General features: G+C 40.9%; 1 protein-coding gene and 1 long non-coding RNA gene across 24 annotated transcripts in view; one reads left to right on the top strand and one right to left on the bottom strand.

The window, feature by feature from the left end:
* Positions 1-17,383, bottom strand: part of LOC137852227 (uncharacterized) — a 30,369-nt gene extending 12,986 nt beyond the window's left edge. The window contains exons 1-2 of the long non-coding RNA XR_011093737.1: positions 15,384-17,383; positions 4,655-4,860 (exon numbers count right to left, since the gene is read on the bottom strand). This is a non-coding gene — a long non-coding RNA (uncharacterized lncRNA). The remainder of the gene's footprint in view (positions 1-4,654; positions 4,861-15,383) is intronic.
* The window catches only part of KIAA1217 (KIAA1217 ortholog), a 370,126-nt gene that overhangs the window by 202,771 nt on the left and 145,185 nt on the right, over positions 1-22,170 (top strand). The window contains exon 1 of one of the 23 annotated variants that reach the window (XM_068673724.1): positions 7,091-7,416. The exons of the other annotated variants lie outside the window; for them this stretch is intronic. The gene's annotated coding sequence lies outside the window, so the exon portion shown is untranslated. Of the gene's footprint in view, positions 1-7,090; positions 7,417-22,170 lie in introns of those variants that run through there. 23 annotated transcript variants of the gene reach the window in all.

Genomic DNA, 22,170 nt, shown 5'->3' with positions numbered 1-22,170 from the left:
ATTTCATCATTAAAATACAGAAAAGAAAGGTTGGCAAGTAGTTCTGTAGTGATGTGAAGAGAAACTAATGTTAGAATGGTAATTTTACAAAGAAAACTTTGAATAAAAAGTACAGAGTTGAAAGATAAAGCCAGAGGAATTGAACTGTCAGAGCAAAGTAACCATCTTAGGAAATGTGCGCACATGTGTGTGCAGAGAGAGGTGTTTTCTGTGTGTGGCAGAAGCTGGTAGTGGTAGTGTAAAATCACGCAGCTGCCTGTAGGATCACGGTTTGGTGATAAAGACTACAGCAGGTCAATAGTCATGAGCACATGAGCACAGTGTAAAGACATGATGCATATAAAATAAGTGTTTTAATACACTGCAATACTATATGGATCAAATTTCAAATGTAAGAGCTTAAAGATGATATTGAGTTGGAATTGAGAGAACTAACAGTGGCAGTACAGAGAGGTAATATGTACAAACCCACAGGACCAAATGGCTTAGTACACTTTTAGAATCGTAGAACCATTAGGGTTGGAAAAGACCTTCAAGATCATCTGGACCAACTGTCAACTGACCACCTATGTCACCCACTAAACCACGTCCCTAAGCACCACGTCCAACCTCTCCTTGAACACTTCCAGGGACAGTGACTCCACCACCTCCCTGGGCAACCCATCCCAATGTCTGGCTGCTCATTCTGAGAAGAAATGTCTTCCCTGGTGCAACTTGAGGCCATTCCCTGTAGTCCTGTCACTAGTTACCTGTGAGAAGAGGCTGACCCCACAGCTCCCCACAGCTTCCTTTCAGGTAGTTGTAGAGAGCAATAAGGTCTCCCCTGAGCCTCCACTTCTCCAGACTAAACAACCCCAGTTCCTTCAGCTGCTCCTCACAGGACTTGTGTTTCAGGCCCTTCACCAGCTTCATAGCCCTTCTCTGGACAAAACTTAAAGCAGAATGACTTAATTGCATTTGAGTAAGTGTGAGACCATGTATCACAGCGAAGTCTAAGTGGAAAAGGACCTCTGGAGACCTTGTGTGGAAAGCAGGGCCTTATCCAGGGCCCTGTCAAGCTGAATCTTGAGGATTCCCAGTGAAGGGATTTAAAGATGTCATGAACTTCATCTTCACAAGGGTTTCTATTGTAAAGGGAGGTTATTTTCCGGGAAGACCATCATTAGGACTATGTATGTGCACTGTAACAAGAAGATACGCCGTAGCTTTTAGCTCAACATTGTTGAAAGGATGTTGAACCATGGGAACATTGCAAAAGAAAGTCACCCAAAATGGTTTGAGATCTGATGAAGTTATTTCTCTCCAAGAAACACTTTTTTTTTTTTCTTCATCTTTTGACCCTATGAAAACAGGGACGGTCCTCAATTAAGTGTTGTAAGTCTCTTGAAACAAGAGAAAGTACTGGTTTTATCTCAGCTCTCCAGAACAGCAGTGAAAATCATGAGAAAATCTAAAGGTTAGAGCTGGAGAGTTAGGCAGATTCAAATCAGGAGTAATGCACAACATTTTTCACAGTAGAAATGATTCATTATGCTGACAAATTATCAAGGGAAACAAGAAGTTCTTCATCTCGCTAAATCTTCGAACTATGACAGGTCGCTTTTCTAGCTGATATGCTTTAGTCAAACAAAAGTTACTGATGAATAGGGCTAAGTGGCAGAGATTTATTGGTTCCTCCTTGGCCTCGGTTATGCAACTGAGGCTCTTAACTATTCATGCAATTTTAATTTTTCAGGGACTGTTCATAAAGAATTGAGTTTGACCCAGCAGGTTTTGAATATAGCACTGTAACTACAATGAGCTGTTTGAGAAATAATAAATTGCCTTAGTTATTAGAAATAGCGGTTACTTGAAAATTTAGGATACAAATATGAGGTGTAAGTGAAATATTGCAAGAAAAATAACTATGGTCAGTAGAATTAGGGTAAATAGAACTTGCTATTTATAATTAAAATACTAGTATATATTGTTTTATCCCAGGCAGGGTACCAATATATAGCCATCATAAGCAAGCACAAGAAGGGCCTGAGTGGTCATTGCCTCAACAACTTCCCAGACTCACGATGCCCTTAATTCAGAGGAATTTTCTACTTTGACCAAAACTTTGAATTTATCCTTGAGTATTCCTTGGGAAAATTCTTGCCTCCATCAGTAAGAGTTCTGGCAAGATTGGGGATCTCAGGATCAGTTCACCCAGAAATTGTTACTTCATGAGGTACCATTGAAGTGCACATTTCTTTGTGCACTGCAGCATGCAAGTAATGGGTCTGACTACAGTAAATGTTTCTGAATATGGACAAAACTACAATGCACCTTAAATCAATCAAGAGAAAACCTACAACCAAATTATTCCAGGCCATGTTGGGATAAGGAAGGGAACAAAATCCCTTCACTGGAGCAATGTTCAGTCATGCATAAAAATGTACGTGGAATGGGGTATGGCACCACAGTGACAGTTACCTGTTGGTGCTGCAGACCAAGAAGTGGGAGTCTGGAGAAGGAAGCTGATAGGGGTCAAAATGAGGTTTGAGGGGAAGAAAGAGAATGAAGTGGCATAGTCGGAGAATCACAGAATCATTAAGGTTGGAAAAGACCTCCAAGATATCTGGTCCAACTGTCTTACTACCACCAACATTACCCACTAAACCACGACCTAAGTACCATATCCATGGATACAGCTTCTGTTAGGAATAGCGCCAGAACTGAGAAAAGGACAAATGCTCTGTTTACTGCTGTAAGATGGCAAATCTCTAAGCAGAAAATAAACTTTGATATGTTCTTCTAATCATTGCAATATGTAGAAATAAAAAGGGGAGGGAAACAATGTATTGCTTAAGCAGTGTTTTAGGCTCGAGGCATAGCACAGATCTTGCTGAAAGGCATACACTGTTTTCAAATGGGTTAAATGAAGTCATTCTGGGCTGCAGAGGTGATTGCAGCAGAAGAGCTTTGTAACCCCAGGGACTGAGGTGAGTGCTGCAGAAAGCTGCTGGTGCAGAGGAGCCAAATTTTAGTAGCTGGAAATGATGTGCAGGAGGTCTGTAGGTCTCTGTCCTGTGTGTAGCCCAGCTGCAGGTAGGTGTGAGAATCATCAGTCCGCTGTGTGGATAGTTTGGTTTTGGGCTAATGGCTCCAGAGACCATTTCAGCCATATCTGCTTGAAAACACTCCTAAAGGTGAATAGATAGTTTTCTTTTAAAACTTTACTGAAATCATCAGCAAAAGTTTTCTTTGCAATTTGTAATTTCCAATCATATGAGGAAAGAGATAGTATTGTCAGTTATAAATTTGCTTGCCATCTCTGCTTGCTTTCTGTAATTGTGATGCCTCTCTTTCCTGCATTCTTAGATCTTGCTTCTCTTTTGAGTGAAATCAAATTTATAGTAAAAGCTAAGCATTTTCTCAAAAAACTTGTGTTCAGTCTATATACTCTGTCCAGTCTAGGTAATTTGCATTCATAAACATCAGGTTATTGCTTTAAACAGTAGCAAGCTTTGCTGTAACAAGCATAAAAACTAGATTTTCCCTGTGGCCTGGTGATGGACTTTCCAAGTTTGTGTGTACCCCCACAGAGGTTTGTAATCTCACTGTCAGCTGCATTGGCTCTGCAAATAAACAGAGGAGCTCATCTCCAGGCTTATCAGTCTTTTGCTGGAGCTTAAATGCAGGGAATGTGCATTTTTTTAATTAAAAAAAGTTTTAAATGAGAAATTAGAAAAATCATCTTCTTTTCTTTTTTTTTTTTTTCTCCCCTGAAATTTCAGCCCAAATAAATTAATTCAGGTAAGAACAAAAATCAATGTAAACGTTGTCATAGACTCAGCATGTACCTTTTTAAACTCTCACTTATTTTGCCTTTTTTATATTTTGTTCTTTGTTTTAATTGCAGTTCATGGTATAGAAATGAGAATTTCTGAAACGCTGTCTTGGAATTTTCTTCTCAGCCAAAAATGGGAATACTGCAATACTTTGGAAGTGCATCTTTTCATGAGAAGTACCTACTTTAATATAGGAACTATCCACATTTGGATTATTTTCAGATGAAAAACCAGCCACATTTAAAAAGATGAGTCAAGATCTAATGCTGTGAATCTGGGTTTCATTCACCAGCATAGTAAATACTTGGTTAAACTGAAGCTCTTCATTTTTGGCACCAAAATGTCATTCATTAAATCCCGTAAAAGGAAACTTTGAGTAGAAGTCTTCTGAAAAATAAAATTTATTTTCTGTTTTCAAAAGTTATGATCTAAAATGTTTTCTCATAGTGAGAATATGAGGTAATATACATAATATATATATATACTGAGAATATTTCCCTATAACTTTCATTTCAACCAGTAGTTCCTCCCTTTAAAAGGAATGACTGTATTGTTATTAGAATAGAAGACCAAGGTACACGTCAGTTTCTATTAGAAGTGTTTTAATTCTCCGTCTGACATGAAATAAGTAGTTTAAAGGAAAACAAAGCATCCAGAGAAAGTGCTAATGAGTCAAATATATAGTAGCTCTTTGTTAGAGTCATCTGCTGGGGCTGAATGTGACTTGGCACAAGCTCTGGAGCTTTGCTTACAGCAACACACCTGTATGATGTGGGTGATGGAGTCAACCAATTAATTATTTAAAAGAAAAAAAAAAAAGTGAAGTGCCACCTTACCATGTGTTACGGTGTCCTGGGTTTGTCTTTCTGTACTGTTCCTGGTCTCATTCCCTTTGGCGTCTCCAGGTTGCATGCAGGGTTTTGTGGCTGCTGTGAGATGTGCTTCTGCTCTTGATCATACGTCCTGCCTGGCCTGGGTCATCAGCATCCTGCCCGCAAAATGACTCCTTTTCTCAGCCTGGATTGCTAGTGCTGTATAAACACTGTGAATAAAACAAAGCTTATGGAAGACCTTTAAAATTGCATGTTAATCAGCATGAGACAAAGTGACCGAGGCTCTAAAGCTCTTTCAAAAGCACATTGGAGTGGGAAACTGTTTTCTTCTTGTCCATCCCCATGATCTCACTACCTGCTCTCCACAGATATTCAGCCTGTGCTTTGTTCCACCACTTGGTGAAACCTCAGTTTTATCATTTCTGGTAGTCTCTGCATGTTCCTCCATGGTCTGAAGGGATCAAAGCTGAGCGTGGTGCACCCTTACTTTCCTTGGCTTTTGCACTGTCCTGCCATGGAGCACTGAAGTGAGGCTGACACTTGAATTTTTGAATTCCCACTATCTCTTTTCTGCATAGAAATGTTACTTTTAGATGACTTCCTTTATAAAATATCAAGGATTACTGTCTTCCCATGCAGTGGTGAGGCTGGAGGCCCCAGGGCTGGGAGGGAGGGCTTCAAGAGCGCAGATGAGCCTGTGGAGCTGGGCTGTTGGCCAAGCGAGGCCTTCGGTGTCCCTTGGCCGTCCCGTGCCAGTGGTGGCATGAACACAGGCAGGAGGTGAACCCCAGGGTCAATGGTCCTAGGGGAAGGCTTTCTCCCACGGCATATTTGTGGAAATCTCTTGTATTCAGGCTACAGGAGGACGGGAATTTGGCTCTTGTTTATGCTAAGGGAGCATATTTATGGCTGCTGCCAGTGAGGCACTTCGTACAGCAGACTGCTATTTGGATAATGAGGCACTGGGATGAGGAGAATTTCAGAGTTCATACCACTTTTAAAGTTCATGTAATGCTTTTAAATACTAAAAATGTGACTTGAAGGAATGCCTCTGTGCTGTCGTGTTGCAAGAGTAAAACAATAGTGCATTTTACTTGAGACACTGAAAATATTTTCCTCTTTATACTCAGATTGAAATATATTTTTAGCCACTTGCCTGGACATTCAGCAAGAGGCTGATGAACTGTTATGGACTTTTAGTGTTTAAGTTAAGTTAAGTGGTCCTGTTTGTACCTGGATGGAGAGACATTTATTTTACTGTGAGAAACAAATCTTAACATGTGCTTGCCTTTAATTTTCTTCGCTGAAAGATGAGGAAACCCATCATCCTGAATCAGATTGGACATCAAAATGTCACTTCATGTCTTTAAAAAAAGCCATGATGTGTTCCACCTGACATACAAGGGTATAGAGTTCTACTGTGGTCTGTGTTACAATATGCACTGTTTGTTTTTAACAAAAGCAGCTATCATTTTAGAAAAAACACACAAATATTAAAATCATTTTTCTGCCTTGGTTTGCACTCTATGCATATCCAAAAGTTAGTGGTGTGATATCCAAAAGCGATTCATGTGACTCACACAGAATTTAACATCAGAACACAGGGATTTTAATAACATTTTGATGTTCGTTTTGTTCCTCAGCACAGTTTCAGCAGCTTTCACAACACCCATGTGAGCAAAGCATCGCAGGTGGGATTTTGGCTCATTCCTCCAACAGTGCAGATAAGCTCCAGCTAGAAAGTAGGAATTTCTCCAGTGAAAAGAAGTTGCCAGGTGTTTTAGGGCAGATATGTCCAGCTCTACCCAATTACCTCAGAGTGGTTCTGCAGGATGAGGTGGAGGGGTCATGGCCACAGCCCAGTGGTCCATGCTGCCAGAAGCTTCCTGGGGATTAAGCAGGAGCTTAGAAAGCCCCGGGGCTACTCATGGTCATGCCAGGGATGTGACTAGTTCCAGGAAAAGGGTCTGTTATGGGAGCAGGGGGTTAGTCATCTCCCCACTCAGCTCCCTAAGTTCAGCCAGACTGTGTAAGTTTGGTTATGATAATTTTAATAATACTTGAAAAGCTCAGATATTGGTTCACTGAGGCAGAGGGGTTACATTTGACAGGAACTCAAATAAAATCAGATGAGAATGGTATAAGAACTGTGAAACTAACAGCTCTGTAAATGTCCTTCAGGATTTCTACTGAAAGTGGAAAAAAAAAGGAAAGGGTGATTTTGCTTTTTTATTAAAAAAACAGCAAACAAAACAGATGGGAGACATCTTAGATTCGTGTCTTCCTAATGTGGAGCACCAAAGGGTATTTTTTCCTGTTTTTCATTTTGAACATGGGGGTGGAGATAGATTAATGGGTTTTGGTTTAGCCTCCAGTTCTTACATGTCTTGCACTTGAAAATTGTGTTTTTCTCCTCCTTTATACCAGATGTTACACTCTGGAGAATTTCTTTGTATCTTCTAAGTTCACTGAACTGCCTTGTATTTTAATGATGCTGGTTAGGAAATGTACCAGTTCATTTCCAATGATGTACCTAAGGCTGTTTATAGACTGCAGTATGGGATCCATCACAACTGAAATGGCTTAAGAAGATGAAACTTGATACTTTTGGACAGCTGTGTACTTGCACTGAGGAGGGACAATCAAAAGAGGAAGGATGACACTGATTTTTTACACCATGAGAAGTTTGGGAGCTTGCAGTTATTTAAACAATTCCTCAGGATTTGCCAGATCTGAATGATCCCTGGGTAGCAGGGCAGCACACAGTAAGTTCAGATGTTTGATGATTAAGCTGGGTATATGGTAAGGTAATTTAGGTAATATTTGTGAGCTTTTTTTTTTTTTCTTTTCTTCTTTCTTTCTTTTGCAGCGAAAGCTTAGTGAAATGTGAATAATAACCTGATGGATTTCTTTTGTGTTCTCTTTGCGGACAGGGTGTAGCTCTAGACATTTCTCTGAAATTCTCAGTTCCATTTCCAAGTATTTCCAGCAAACTCAATGTGAGAGATAATTTACCGTTAGTCACTCCATTACACTTTTTCCTTTGTTTTGCATCATGTTTCCCTGCTTGCTTCTTTCACTTTCCTTTATGCACTCGTTAAGCCCTGAACAAGCTGCTTGAATAAGTTTGTCCCTTAAGATTTTCTGCCTTTAAGTCTCTTTCGCAGACTGGCACATTCCTCTGCAAGCCCTGTGTGTACCATGGCATCTTTGTGAACTAACATGCTGCAGCTGTACAGCTAGTTAGCACAAGCAATCTCACTAATTAATAGAGGCTCCCCTTAGGGAGCAGGATCTACAATTCAGCGCTCACCCTGAAGGAGTTATCTTGATGATGTGTGTCTTGAAAATTCCCACTGATTTTTATGGGAACCCAGAGTGACAAGCTCAGCTGTGGGAATCTGCAATGTAGGTGTTCCAGGTGAGGGAAGATCAGTGGTTGTTTGAATTATGTTGTCTTTTTAAAAATGTTAGGTAGTAGAGTTAGTGCATTACCATCCTTTCCTTCTTTTTCTTGAAGTTTGAGCTGTGTGGGGAAGGGACCATCTAACTTCTTGTTTCCCCAGTGCTTAATGCATAGAGGACACTGTTAGTTAATTAGAGTAATAACAATTTTTCGAACTTGGGGTTGAATCTGGCCGAACCACAGGTGATACAATGCAACACAAGGGCTGGAAAACTCAATGTAAAATTCAGAATTGTAACAGCTTCCATAACTAAGACAGGATCTTGTCCTATTTAATGAAAAATGCTCAGATACCCAAGGATCTTTTAGATAAATTAGTTTTCAAACAGCTATGTCAATCATTACGAATCAAAAGTATAAAACACAGTGGAATGGGATGTTTTCTTTCTATAGCAACACCATTATGGCAGTAGTTCAAAAACAAGTAGAAGGAAGAAACAAAATATGGTTGAGTAGTTCAAATACAAGGGTATATAAAATGTCACACAGGGCATAGAATTAAATAGTAGCTGGGCAGGATGCCAGGAAGACTTATGGTTTCAGTTCCTAAGTGCTTTTAGTTATTTTTTTGGTGTTTCTTTTTTTTTTTTTTTAATGAAAATAACATTTTTTCTCCTATAGTCTTTCCTTGAAGTGCCGCTCATGTAATTGTTTATTAGTAAACAGCTGCTTGGAATGGAAGATGATTACTTTATAGTCATGGTGGTTTCTGCTAGATGTGTTTGTTGATTGGGGACTGGTTGCACGTCTGTTCACTCCAATATAATCCAGATAAGAATATGTAAATATGTTAAAATGGGCAAATAACTCACAGAAGAGCTGCGCATAAAGACCAGATAAAACATGATTACATATAGAACTTTTGACTTTTAGAAATACTTAAAATAACTCATTAAATTGTACTAAATATACATGCTTATGTGACTGCTTTAAATTATATAGTATATTTAATTGCTATCTATATATTATCCAGCTATATATATATATATACACACAAAGATATAGATTATTACAGACGTTTTCTGAGCTCTTCCTATGAGGTAGATGAAATCTACTATTGTGAAATAAGATATTTGTTTGATATTTAACCACAATAGTGTCAGAACTGCTGATGTCGTCAGTGTTATTTGTTCAAACTGTTTAAAAGATGGGAATTTTTGGAGATAGAAATCTGCAAGACATTTTAACAAGGATGGGTTTGTTAAATTGCAGTTACAGAGTTAACTATTCTTCTGTCACCTGATACAAGTTCTTTCAATGGAATTGTTTTGTCCAATGTAGAGTCAGAGGGGGATTGAAATCAGGATATATAACATTTTGGATAGACTTGAAGTTTGCTAAATAGATGAAAGATGCCAAGCTGCAACATTACTGACATTAGTCATCTGAATGTATTCTCACAGCTTTGAATAATCAGGGAAATATTCTTTCTAGGATGTATGAATTGTAAGTTAACACAAACAGGTCACTATAGCAGCACATGATGCATTTGTTTTATCGAGGTACAGAGTTGCTTAAGGATAGTGGATATAATAGCCTAAAAGGCTGAGCTTCTATGGACATCATTATTAGGCTATCATATCATGGGTCTGTAGAGGACTTTTTTTGGAAACATTTTGGTACTTTGAAGTGAAAAATTGTAGTTTTTTTTCTTATGCTTGCATAAGGTGAGCAACATAATGACTCTTGTGATTGATAAATGATTGACAATTGGTAATGGCTAAAGGCTAACTGTGAAGAATTGCAAAATGATCTTCAGTCTCCGTGTTACAATTGCAGATGAGATTCAATTTTAATAACAGTGAAACGTTGCATGTAAGGAAGAACAATCTTAACTTCATATATAAAATGGTAAGCAGTGAGCTGAGTATTACCACACAGGAATATGATCTGGAGGTTATTTCTGATCCATGGAAATGTCAGTGCAGTCTTCAATAACAACCTAAAAAGCAGATCTAACGTTGGCAGTTACCAGAAAAAGAGAGCAGAGAACAAGACAAAGCGTATCACCTGCCACTATAAAGTCATGGGACGTTTGTTGTGGGTGCAGTTTAAACATCTCTAAGAACAAAAAGGTATAATAAAATTGAACAAGGTTTGGAGAAGGACCCTGATCATCAATATTAGGGGATAGCTCCAGGGACAACTTAGGACAGTAAGAAAAAAGATGACTGGGTGGGATATGACAGAAGGGAGGGGCAAGATCCAGAGCTGCAAATTTCTAGAGACTAAGAGAGAGTTTTGGGGAAGCATCACTATTTGCTTTCCCCAGTTCTTAATCTTTTTCCTGGGCACCTACTTAAAGCTGATGGTGAAATTAGGCTACTGGAGCAGGTGTACCTTTGATCTGGTCCTTCTTATTTCTGAAATATCACAGGAGCCCCTAGGTGGCTAGGATGGAGACACCAGGAGAAGAACAAGGTTTGGAAAGGAAAGACTGCCCTTTCAGTCCCCTGCTGTAAGCACTGAGCCCAGCACATCTCCAGCTCTCCAAATCTCCAAACCAAGCTGTTTTTCTCCTAGCTGCTCCCCAATAGCCTGCTTCAAGTAGTTTTTCTTCTCCTCAGAAAACTGTTGTTTCTTGTCAGGGTTTTCTCTTCCAACATGCTACTGTTTGAACTGTTTCCTGAGGGTGCTTTGACTGGCTGCTTCTGTGACTTGGACAAGCTGTTTTTCCTTTTTTTTTTTTTTTTTTTTTTCCCCAATAGCTGCTCTGCGATACAAATGAAAGCCTGTTTGCATTCAGCCAGCTTGCTGTAAGTATGAAAGTCAGAGGAGTGGGAGGCTGGAGCGTATTGTTGAAAACTTTCCAGCCCCATCCATACTTGTGTCACACTAAGTTAAACTCTCACCTACTTAGTGACATGCAGCTTATATCATCTTACATAGGAGCTCCGACTCTGGCCTGCTAAATTGAACCTGAGCTTGGGAGACTTAAATGTCAGAAGGCTAGAGCAGGTCAGAGCAGCAGAAGAGCATAAGTTAAAATTGGCCCTACTGTGAAGTTCGTGCTTTACCGTACACAGATGCTGTTGCCTTTGAAGAAACACTATTGACCAAGAAACACTATTGACAAAGAATTTGCACTTTCTCTTGAAAAGATTGTGGAAAATGACAGATGAAATCATTAGACAGAGCCATTAGAGAAAAGTTTCTTTTTTATTTCAGCTTATTTATCCTCTTGCTGACATTTGTTGTGCATTTGGTCAATTCCTCATCTCTTAGTTGATGTGGTTTTGTTTTCTAGCAGAAAGCATGACTGTAAATTCACAGCAGTAATAGTTAACCCAGGGGTCTTAAACTACTTTTCCTTTGTTAACATTTTTTTTGAAAGAAGCAGCGTCTTGGTGCTGGTTTAGAGAAGGGCCTGTATTTGGTTAATAATTAAAAATTCAGTGTAGAATAAGTTAACCTTACTTAATGTAAATTTTGGATGTTAATAGGATTCTGTGGCCTGACTTCTGTTTCTCCCCTGAGAATGCATACATGTGAAATAGAAAACTTACTTTGTAATGTATTTATCTAAATATTCTGGCTGTTCATTAAGATTGTTATCCACACCCAAGCAAGGTATATTTTTGGAGGAAGACGGTGGAAAATCTCACCTTCTAGGAGATGTTCTTTTTGCCTCTGAGCACATTTTTGATTTTCAGCACTCTATCCTTGTACGTTGTTTTGGTTTCAGAAGGTAATCAAAACCCAAGTGAACTGGGTAAAGAATTCGGTTGTGGCCTAGAATCTTTCTTTTCATGGATGTGCTACTTAAGTAAATCTTCCTCTGCTGGTGGTGGATAAGAGTAGGACTTAACCATGGACTTAAAATGCTTGGAAATTATTCTAGCTAAAAGAGCAGAAAGAATAACTGTGTGTTTCATGGCCTGGTTACTCATGCATAAATTTGCCTGAGATGTCTGATTTGTAAACTTGGAGAACAAGGAAGAGGAGTGAGTTTGAGCTGCTTTTGAGGTTTTGTGGCCAAGGACCTTGCTGGTTTCCTTTCCTGGAGGTTTTGAGGCCAGCAGTGAGTAAGTAGGGGTTTTGGCTCTTAGTGATCAAAAGCACTGTGTCAAACCTTAAGAAGATGAAAATATGTCAAATTGACATTAGTCTGGTATATAGTTTAACTGGATCATAATTCTGGCTCTTTTTTGAGCTTGTAATTACATCCAGAAGTGGACAGTTTTCAGCTGTGTTTGAATTGTTGCTTGGTACTTGCACATAAAAAGCTACATGCTAAATTGGTTCTCAGTGTGATCCTCACATGGTTTCTTCAAATTCCAACTTGAAAACACAGTCTGTTGTTGAGCATGCTTGGTGTGTCTTTCTTGCCTTCATGAGGCTCTTGAACTGTTGCTTTCTGACTCCGAAGTTTGTTGTTTTTTCCCCAAGATTGCCACAGGAGAAATTCTGAAGAAAGGTTTTGGTGAGACTCTTGGAGAATGTGCAGTAAGATGTGAAGGAGAAAGAAAATCATTGTTAGTTTGGAAAAATAAAAAGAATCCATTTGTATGCCAGGTCTCAGAAATCTTGTCCAAGCTGTTGTGTTACTGTTTCAGTGCACACTGTTCATGCATGCATGCAGCATCCATTTCCAGCATTGTTTTATCAGCAACACTGAAGTTCCAGTCTCCCCCTGAGACAAGCAGCATCCTTCTGGTCCAAAAGGAAAGAAGGAATCTTAACACTCACATCTCTCATAAATCAGAGCCATTTCCCATTTCTAGAAAAAAAACAATGAAAGAAGAACATTCTTCTACTTGTGTTTTGCAAGACTTTGTGAACCTGCTGCTTCCTCCTGCAGCAGTGGGTGCAGCCTCTAACTGCATGGCCTCAATGGCTGGCCATGGCTTACATCAAGGCATAAGCATGAGTTAAATGCATAAAAATTCAGTAAATTTAGTGGTATGGAGTGAGGGAGTTTTAGACCAAAGTAGGCTTAGAGGCTGGGAATGGAAAGATGCCTGGGTTAAAAACTGATGTTTTTTTTTTGATCATTTGTTTGTGTTTTTTTTTTCCTTCTTTCTTTTCCCTCCTGTCCTGGGAATGAAGGTGCTCTGTTTTGTGACTCAGTCAACCTGAACACTTCCTCTGGATGAAAAAGAGGAGCAGAGGGCTGGGACAGACTGCTTCGTTTCGTTCCTGATGCCTCAGTGAGAGAGTAAGGCTCAAATCAGCCCCTTGGCCACATCTCATTGCTGGGGGATGCAGGTCTCTAGGGAACAAGTCTTGGGAAAGACACAACAAGAAAGAAATGTAGTAGTCATTAAATTGAATAGAGAGGGGGCTGTAAAAATGTTTTACCTATTGTTTCTTTTACAATCTTTTTTCATGGGAAATTCTTCCTAAAAAAGAAATTAGGCAGAGGATGCAGCTGAGGCTGCGATACCTCACTGCACAAAGGGAAACTCCTCTGTGCAGTAGGAAATACCATAAATGCATTCCCTGTGAGGTATAACCATTGTACACAGCAAATACAAAACTGAAATTTTCAGGAAAAACATGAACCTTCAAATAGAATCCATGGTTAAAACAAGTTAAATTGAATCTTTTTCCAGCAGCAGAAAAAACAACCAGCTGTACTGTGTGGGTCATTGGTTAGTTCCTCAGGCAACTCCCCAAGGCATTTTGTCTTTGTCCTTGTGCCTCTGAGCATTTGCAAGGAGAAGTTGCAGCATGTCCTGTGACTTTGCTAGCTTTGCAGTTTGCAAGGCATCAGAAGTCAGATGATTTGAAAAAAAAAAAAAAGAGAGGCTTGGACATAATTCTGTGTGTTGCTGTGATCCAGGGCAAAGGGAGTAAACCTCTTGCTATCTGCTTATGCTTGAAACATAAAGGCAGTAACTGCAGGGTGGAAATAAAAGGCGAGTCAGGAACTGAGTTACCTATCTCTAGTGTCTGGCTGACTGCCTTTGGTACAGTGCTGAGCAGTGATTATGAAACTATGCCCTGCGTTTACAGATGTCACTTGTGATTTGCAAAGCGACGTGCCGGAGTGGCAGGCCTGGCGTGAACGCCCTGCTTCCCTCCCCTCTGCAGCCACCACCCGGAGCCCTTCCAGATCATCTGAGGAAGGTCGCAGGCACTGAAGTGAGGATTATGTGGAGCAGAAGCAAAAATGGGGATGATTTAATATAGCTGTATGAGAAGGAAAGACAAGCTCTGTCTCTCCGTCCTGGGAGAGGGAACTTAGCATTTCCCTTTCTTCGAGAAATTTGTGTCAGGTGGAAGTGTCTGCACATGGCGCTGCATTTGCTGGTCCTGTGTCCCCATTTGTCTGTGTATGTCATCCTGGCATGGGTTCTGCTGATGCTCTGAAGCATCTGTATTGTGGTTGGCATGACTGCTGCTTTCTGACTCTGTGGCGTATAGCTTAGGGCTTTAATAGAGGTTATGTGTTTGCTTATTCCTTAGTTAAGAGTGCTCTGTAGAGAGTTCAGCCTAAGTCTCAACAAGGAAAAGAGGAAAATTTGTGTCTCTTATCTCTTAAGTGCTTCTAGGGAAGGATAATATTGCTAGTGAGAATCAAGTATCTTGGTTCCCAGTTTCCCAAAGGTGCTCCAGTGCTGATGCAGACCTGAAGGAAGATGCCTTACATGTTACAAAGGTGGCTGGAGGCATTTGGAAGCCGATCTCTCTCTGTCCTGGCCCTAGTGTTTAGATTTTAGATCTACTCATCATTTGCAGGCATGTTTGAGGTAGCTGCTGTGTCTAGCATTTGAGCACACTGTGTCCCTGAAATAGTGACCTGGGGTTTGGGAGGATGCTTGACAGAGAATACAATAGGGTTGCTTCCTCATATTTTAAGGCTCTCATTCACTAGGAGATCATGGGATTGCCTTATATGTGCTTCAGCCTGACATGGAGCATGTGGAAACAAAGAGGAGTACCAACTTGCTGTCAGCATTAGGGGAGAGTTGGAGAATGTTCTTATTCAAAGGGTTATTCAGAAGTCAAATTTTAAGAGCTTAACTTAATTCTATCAAGTAAATCTGTGGTAAGGGAATACAAACTGCCCAGCACTTACCAGTGATGTTGAAAGCAGGTAGAACATGGGGTAGAACATGTTCTTCCTCCGAACTAAACAAGTCTTCAAACATATCAGTGTCTGCTGGCCACTGAGATCCTTGTGTAGATGTGTCTAAACTTGCCCGCAGTGTTTTAGGCTGCTCCACACCAGCTAAAAATATCTCACCCATTTCCCCTGAGCCATTCCATCCAGATCTCCCCAGAGTGTCCTCTTTAAGCAAATTGAAGAAGCTAACTCACCTTGAGAGAATCCCAGGAGGAAGACGGGAGGCCTCTAATCCTCTTATAAAAAATGCAGGAACAAAGACCAGCAGTTCATGGACTTGCCTGAGGCTCCGAGGGAGCAGGGAAGAAGGCAGGAGCTGGGGCTGGCAGCCATGGGCCATACCATGGTGTGAGTAGAGCTGGTTGCATGGGACCATCACCTCCAGGGGCATGGGGAGTCCCCTCCCCTCTCGTGTTGCCACGTCCATCCTGCCAGAGGAACCACGCAGTCCCGGAGTGAGGCCCCAAGTAAACCCCAGCTTTCCATCAGGGTCAGTACCGTGGTGAGGAAGAGGCCAGACAGTCAGCCTTGTCACGTCCCCTTCGGATCTTACACAAAGGCTTGTAATTACATTTGGGTTGGATTTAAATAATACATGAAAAGCCAAGTCTATGACCGTGCATTTAAATACAGCAAACGCTCTGCTTTTCTGGTTTAGTGAGGACTGTGCGAATCAAAAATACCTTACTCATCTGCAAAAAAGGCTTAGTCCCAGCAAATCACAGCTTTAATTACAGGAAATAATCATAAACTACTTTATATGCAATTAAAGATACTTTCTTTTGGAGATATTTTTGTAATTTGTATTTTTTCCTAAAGCCGATTATCCAAAATATTATACTCTTTCATGCCTGCAGTGCAACTTTGACTTGCATATAAATTGATTTTTTGAAATGAAACTTTCTTTATGTGTAATTGAAACTTGAGACTGTTTTAACTTTATCTAGGTAATTGATTAATGGGTCAGATTGCAGCTGCTGGTTAGTAGCAGCAGCAGCTAACAGTTTTATGGTACGGTTTGCTCGTTTAGATAATTGTATTAATTTAGAATGTAAATTGACACAATTACAATGGCATTTTTTAAAATGTCAACATCTTTTATGTTAATGTTTAATCAGCCTTTAATCGAATGCTGAAACCATCTGAAACAGAAAATACCTTTCATACTGAAATTTAAGATAAAGCTAGTCCAGAACTCATTAGTCTCATGGGAAGACAGATGTTGGACCACGCTCATAATTTTATTTAAAAACATCTCCAAGGACATCAATGTATAGAAACACAGCAGCTCATGAAGGACAACATTCAGATTCGGGCTGAGCAGTGGTGCTGCCCAGTCCTTCATGGCAGTGGTAGACTTGAAGACTGGGAAAAATGTGTCCTGAAGGATATTTGCCCTCGTGGTAGCTACAGTCCCTGATGTGGGAAGAACAGAAAGGAGGAAACCTTGTCTTCTTTTTCTCAACGTGACAATTTAAGGAAGTTCCTCCACCTGCATTGACTATCTGTGAGTCAGAAACAGAAGCTAAGCAGACATCCAGGAGAACTTCAGCACGATCCTCTTTGCTCAGCAGCGGGCACAATGAGCTGTGTTGCTTTTAATCCAGGCTCTGACACCCACATTCCTGCCCACCTCTGGCCAGGGCACTTATACCCCGTATGAGCACTGGGTAGCATTTCCTAACTCAGCTGTCTGCTTTAACAAAAGAGATCACCTCCAGGAGAGAAGGGCACAAAGGTTGTCTTAGGCACTCACTAGTCAAGGGGGAGCAGTAGCACCTTTCAAAGAAATGGTATCTCTTCCCAGAAAGCTTCAATATCAGAGACACTTGATTGCTCTTTGTAAATTCATTAGATAGATGAAAACCAGGCACACTCATTTAAAATAAAGGCAAATTAAGGCAGATCTGCTTTGACTTGAGTGAATCTCAGCAGGAGGCTCTCACTGCCAGGGAGCTGGGATGCAGTTCTGGGGCAGGGCATCCTCTAGTGTGAGCAAAGAGCTTATTTCTGAAAATCAATCACCTCCTATGCCTGATCGCCTGCGAGGAATGGATGTGATAATCCAGCAAAAATCATTGGTCCAGTGCCTTCCTCCTTAGTGAGAACGTGATCGTATTATTGATATATATGGCTGGACAATGGAAAGCTGTCACGGTTAGTAGAGGCCACCTTGGGAAGCCTCAGCATGCCCATGAAGTCAACTTCATGAGGCCACACTGCACCAGCAGGCAGTGCCCCCATAGATGCAGGGCTGCCTCAAGGGCTGCCTCAGGCTCCCCGGGGTGGTGCTGTGGGAGCTCGTGCACCTCTGTGAGGGCTGCTCATGCTTTTGGTAAGTCCTGGTTTGAAATGCAATCTGGGGAATTTACAGAATCTTTTAATTCATCTGTCAAAACCATGCAAATGTAATTATAGGTCAGATTTGGCAGTAAGCTCAGACATGGCATTTTCCCTGAGCATTTGTCTTCACTGTTGGAAATGCTTCAGCCAATAAATCTGTACTGATAATGCTGATAGGGGAAAAAAAATCACTAACAAAACATAGTTTTACAGGTGGTTTTAGGTGAATTTTCCATCAACTTTATGTGCCTGTGCCATATCATTATATTCTTTTCTCAGCCATTAACTTCTGCTGTGAAGCGTGAGATGCTGGATTCCTCTTGGCCTTGCCACGTGCATCTGTCACCCCTGCACACGTCTGGTTAGCACGTCTGGGGGTGCCACATGGCTCGTGGAGGGGACACAGAGGTGGGGAGCTCCTGGTGAGGAGTGGAGGTCTTGGAAGAAGCCAGGGAAAAGACGGGTAATGGGGGGAGGACACGGTGAGCTGGGGGCGGCAGCTGGAGGAGCCAAGAGACAGGATGTGGCTCCAGTGGCTCTGTCTGTACTTGATGCAAGGAATACCACGAATGCCAGTGGTAATGGTATCTAGTTAAGGAAATGAGAGCTCTCTAGGTTTTACTTTCTTAAAGGCAAATGGCAATGAAAATGTAGCTGTTGAAGGAGAGAGGCACAGGCTTCAGTGAAGCATTTAGGTGCCAGTTGGGAGTGAGGGTATCCAGCTCCACTGGGCCCTTCTTTTCTGACTTTGGGCAAGTCATTGATCCAATAAGTACAAATCAACTGCTTCCATTAATTTTTACTGCAACAAGGCTACATTAGGATAAAATAGATCATTATGGCTATGCCGATCTAACAACCCAGCACCCATCTCTTTTTATGCATTTGTTAAAGACTCACTAAAACAGGAGGAAATTAACCTTGGCATTGGGGAATGAGAGGAGAAGGTGAATAGCTTCACTTTATGCCTAGGGGGGGAGATGACTAAATGTGGTTGGGATGGGGGAAAGAGAACCAAGGAGAAATCCCCTCTGTTCCAGCTGTGCTGAGCTGTTAGATTGGATGAACCATAAATATGTATTTTCAGCCTTAGCTTAGCTGTGGTTGTAACCCTTCCATCTTTGCTCTTCCCATGGAGTCACTGCTGAAGCTCTTTTACTAATAGCAGAAATCTTTATTCAGATACAAGCACAACCATTTGTTTCCCTTGTCCCTCCAGAGACACGTGAGTAGATCCCATTTAAGTAATGAGAGTGCTGCACACCTAATTAGAGACAGAGTTAAGCCCGCAGTCCTGTGCCAAAATGCTACATCATGAACTAAAATTCATGGAAACTTAATACGGAGTCACAATTTATTTGCTATATTTAAATGAGACTTTCAAAATTAAATGAAAGCCAAGACACCCAATAAAAGCCTGTAATCCAGGCTGTAATAATAAATCACATACTGGGATTCTGGTGCAGATGAGGGTTAAATTGTGAGTGCATTGACATTAATGGCATAGCGCCTCTTGACTTCAGTACATCCAGGATTTCTTTGGTAATACGCTTAGAGTCTTAATTTACTAGCAAAGTAACTAGTTTGGGATTTCCTGTTCCTCTCCACCTCCCCAGCCTCTGATGATGTGATCAGCTCCTGGGACAACACTAAAATATCCTCAGCTGGCTCTCTCTGTCAGCACCAGCCTCCTCCTTTTTTTCATCTCCCTCCCACAGTCCCGTCTCTGTTTCACGCCGATCTGTCAGCAGCTCACACCCTCATCAGGTGCACTGGCTTGCTGGGCTTTTAGACACATCTTCTAAGAGGAAAAAGCTTATATGACTGTCTGTCTTTTTGTCTGCAGTCCTCCTCAACAACTTCCCTCAGCCAATTTTATTAAAGGAGAAGAGCTATCCTAAAAATCACTGGGCGGAGGAGGCAACCCCAAGCAAGAGCCAACCTTGGGTGCTCCAGACATACCATGCCTGGGGCTTTTCCTTCCCCAGGGATGTTGCAGGAAATTTGGGGGAGTTGGCATAGTCCAGGTGGGTTGGTGAGGAGGGTTTAGGGGTCCATGGACAGGAAACAAAGGCAAAACAAACTTCAGAGTTGGGTGCTTTGTAGGACTCTTCTTCCACACCCCCCACACCCTACATTTTTTTTTGTGTGACTTCATCTCCTTCCATTGAACAGTGGCAATATGATGATCTTTGTCAAAGGGGCTGGTTACGTTTGTTTAAGAGGTGATTATTTAAGGTGGTGACAATATAATAATTGATTTGCAATTTTTTCTCTGCTTTGTAAGAGATGTGAGTTTCATTTCAGCTAGCTGACCATAGAAGCACATGAAGGGAAAATAGTTAATAAGCAATAAATATTAGTATATGGTGATGAAATTGAGAAGACATTTCTTGATGAAAAAAAAAATAAATCTGTTATTAACTTATTATGCAAAAATGGTAATTCATTTAATGCCCTTGGAGCTGCATAGCAATATGGAAACTTGCATAAATGCTCCAAATATATAATTTTAACTATTTCTGTACTCAGTTATTACCATTGGCTTTTTGCAGCGATATTACAGTACTACAGAGGTTAGGCAAGTTTCTTGTGATTAGAAGTTAAGCATATGAGTGTTTCTGCAAAGTTTAAGGAGAGCCAGAGGGACATTGAGCTGACAACTGAATAACAAATACCTTCATTTTCAGTAGAACTGAGAACTGAAATGTTCCTTAGAAGGTTGCGGACAGGTTTCATGGACAGCAAATGTGCTGTGGACTGATGTATGAGCACCTTTTGTCTGCTAGATCAGAGCATAAATATGTTTATTCTTATATATCACAGTAATGAGGGCAGTGCAATGGCAAGAAGGCTCATGGCTGACCAGAAAATTGACGGGATGGGGAGAAAATTTATAGTTCTTTGATCTTGTAAACCAAACTTATATACCTGAAATTAGGGTAGAAAAAAGGGATGTACCGGGAGCAACAAAAAATCAGATTATGGTGGTATGTTACTGGTCAAAAGGAAAATTGAGTGCCTATGTTTACTCTCTTATTATTTATTTTTTCTATAAGGAAGTATTTTATTTTATTTTGTTTGGTGGCTAGGGTTCATCTGTAGCCCAGTTTGCTTTCTCCACCCCTGTGTTTTGGCTGTGCCCGTGTCAGGAGAAGGCTCCTAACACCCAGTTGTTCCTGAACAAAGTCTTTGCTGCCTGCAAGCAGCAACAGAGAGAATGATTTAGTGCTTATATGGTGCCTCCTTTAGAGATGAGCTTCTGCCTCCAAGGTGTTCCTTCCTGATCATTATTTAATACCCATTTTATTTGGGACACACACAAAAAAGCCAAAGAGAAATGGGTACTGTTCTCCACATCAACTGTTTGTGCCCTGCAGATACGAGGGGAACTGTTCCTTTTCCACAGGAAGAGCAGCCCAGGGGCCTTTTAGCCAATTACTGCTGCAGCATGTAGACCACAGCAAAAGAGGGATTACTTCTGCCTTCCGCAGTGAACATTAGCCACTGCTGGGCTGCACAAATGGACTTTTTATATTTTATGTACTTTGATATTCTAAGGAAATGAGAAGTCTTGAAATGACAAAGCCCTAGTAATAACAAGGTGAGTTATCAGCACATGGTTATTATCAAGGGCATTTTCCTTTTACACTTGTCTATGTTAGAGACAAATAATGTCCCTTGTTTGCCTTGGAAGGGAAACCATTCAAGTTTACTCTTGTCAGATTGCTGGGAAGAATAAAACATTATTTGCAGAAGATGACCTCATTGAATGTGGCCCACCAGTTGTGTTCCTGGGCGCCGCACACCGTCATGCCTCTTGTCCCGACTGAGGTTTGTCGAATTCCACCTTCAGTTCCTTGGCAGGTTCAACTGCTGCTGCTGGCAGCCATTTCTGCATTTGTTGCCCCTGGTAAAGATACCTGATTTGTAGTTAATCAAATAGTGTAAAAAAAGAAATGGTTTTGCAACCATTACAGATATCATTTATAAGCCAAGAATTATTTCAACAATGAACTGCAGCAGTTCTGTAGAAGCCAGTGAACCTGGAAGTGAAAGACTACTGTGTCCCTTAGATAAGAGTGTATTAAAGTCTATCCCTCTTTATGTCCTTGTGTCCTTCATGCCATACTGAGAGCAGACTGACCATAGACAGATGCTTATGTAGACCCAATTAATTGTAAATAGACCATGTACTCACATTGTGTACAATAACAGCTGCAGAGGGAATCTGTAAATCACTGTTCACTGTGACTTCAGCATTAATCTTATTTTCATGCAAAACCCTGTAATCATGTTCCATACATCAGCCAGTGAGTTTTCACTGAAAACAGCCAGATGCATAAGGACCTTTGTGGTAGCACTCTGCGCCTGAGTCACTACCACAAGCATAGTGCCATCTGTTTGAAGGGTCTTGCAACCTCTTTGTTGAGTTTCAAGCATGAAACCACATTCCCGTCCAGTGAAACTATGGAGTGAACTGATATAAGACTTTGCAGTGTTACACTACACTTACAATGTAGTGTTACACTACAAAGGAGCGTTACCTTATGACTTTATAGTGCCAGCATACTGCAGAACTTATCGCAGTACATAAATAAGCATTTGAGCTTTCAAGAATTGCATATGATGAGTATG

Source organism: Anas acuta, chromosome 2 (assembly GCF_963932015.1).
Source record: "Anas acuta chromosome 2, bAnaAcu1.1, whole genome shotgun sequence".
Lineage (NCBI taxonomy): Eukaryota > Metazoa > Chordata > Aves > Anseriformes > Anatidae > Anas > Anas acuta.
The sequence above is the reverse complement of the archived record's forward strand: the minus strand, read 5'-3'. Positions and strand labels throughout refer to the sequence as shown.